A 2130-nucleotide genomic window follows, 5' to 3' on the forward strand; every position below is an offset into this window, starting at 1 on the left:
ATGGATGGAAAACGATAACCTTCTCATTAATCCTTTCTGCGGCAAGCAGTTGCGGTACGATCTTCCTTCCCGGAAGTTGCCCGTTCCGAATTTCAAAATAAGAGTCTAATCTATATTATAAGGTATAATTCGTTCAGGGATTTAACTGTTTGAAAAATATCAAATAAACAAATAATCTGGGTCATTTACACTCCCACCAAATCATTAGTGTTCAAAAACATAACTCCATAAACATAGGAAGAAAGAACACAATAATTTCATAATACAAATAATGACCAAACAACAGAAGCATAGTATGCAAGGAATGGACTAGTCACCTTCCAACAATAAGACTAGTTTTTGAACTGGCCGTTCGAGCACTGACCGCTTAGTAAGACGTTCACCATTTTTGCCAAGTTTCCTGTCACCTAGACAGAGCTTCACTCTCCTAACCAGTCCATCTCTGTCCATTGTAGTCTCTACGACTCTTCCCAACCTCCATTCATTTCTGGGCAAGTCTTCATCCTTCATTATGACTATATCCCCGATCTGCAGGTTTCTCTTTGGGGTGTGCCAGCGTTGTCTAAAGGCAATGTTGGCTAAGTACTCTTTCTGCCAACGGCTCCAGAACTGCTCGGCCAAATATTGTACGTGGCGCCATCTCTTTCCTGCACTGTAGAGAGGCCGATTGACTTATCCTTGTTGATCCTTCGAAGAATGCGAGCCACTGCACAGATGGCGCGAGTCCAGGATGAGAACTTTGCCAGCCGATAAGTAAGAGAATCTTGTTCTACAGTTTCCGTGTTTAGAGTCCGTGTTTCCTTAACTTCTGGATCTCCGACTGACAGTTCCGGAGCCACCTCTTCTGAGAGGTCAACTCCCTTTTCCCATAGAAATGCAGGGCCGGTAAACCAGTCCGATGATATTAGCTCATGGACAAAACAACCTCTAGAAGCACGATCCGCAGGATTCTGGTCAGTAGGGACGTATCTCCATTGCCTTTGATTCGTGTAGAGATGTATCTTCTGGATACGGTTGGCTACGAATGTATGAAAACGTCGAGCCTCATTATTGATGTACCCTAGTACAACCTTGGAATCGGTCCAAAAATGCTCTTCAATGTCCGCATATCCAAGTTCTTCCTTCAAAACATTGCTGGTTTTCACAGAGATGACTGCAGCCGTCAACTCTAATCTTGGGATCGTGGTGACCTTTGTTGGGGCGACGCGAGATTTGGCCATGACTAAAGCACAGTGGATGTCTCCTTCTTCATTGCTAAGCCTCAGATATGAACACTGTCCATAGCCAGTAGTGCTTGCGTCGGAGAAGTGATGTAACTCACGTTTAATAACCCTTCCGAAATCTGCCGGGGCATAACTTCGGGGTATATTTATCCTCTCCAAGTTGTTGAGGTCGTTTTTCCATTTCTCCCACCGTGGACGAAGTTCGTTGGTTAGAGGGTCGTCCCAACCTGTTCCATGGCAGCACATCTGCTGCAGCACTTCCTTTCCAATGAGCAAAAAGGGGGCTATGAAACCCAAGGGATCGTACAGGGATGCAACAATGGACAATATGCCTCGACGTGTTGCAGGCTGTTCCTTAAGGTTGGTGCTGATCTTCAGGCAGTCTGATTCGACGTGCCATTGGATACCCAACGCTCTCTCTGAAGGTAAGTTATCAAAGGCAAGGTTGAGGTCTTTAATGTCTGATGCACGTTCAGTTGCTGGTATGCTTACCAGGACAGCTTTGTCATTGGACACAAACTTGTGGAGCCTAAGACCACCCAGGGCACAAAGTTTTCTGGCTTCTTCTGCTAACTTGATAGCCTTCTCTGAGCTGTCTGTACTTGTGACTCCATCGTCGACATAGAAATTTCTCAGAATGAACTGAGAGCCTAATGGGTATCGGTCTTTATTTTCTGTAGCCAAATGCTTCAATCCGTAGTTCGCACAGCCAGGCGATGAGGCTGCGCCAAAGATATGCACCCTCATACGGTATTCTTGGGGCTGTGCACCGAGATCTCCTTTCTTCCACCAAAGGAAGCGCAGGTAATCCTGGTCTGACTTCTTCACATGAAATTGGTGAAACATTTTCTCTATGTCGCACATCAATGCAGTAGAGTGCAACCGGAAGCGAAGAAGTACACCGTTG

This window comes from Diplotaxodon limnothrissa, linkage group LG16 (assembly GCF_057381915.1).
Source record: "Diplotaxodon limnothrissa isolate DT_005_m linkage group LG16, D_limnothrissa_male_GT1.1, whole genome shotgun sequence".
In the NCBI taxonomy this organism is placed as follows: domain Eukaryota; kingdom Metazoa; phylum Chordata; class Actinopteri; order Cichliformes; family Cichlidae; genus Diplotaxodon; species Diplotaxodon limnothrissa.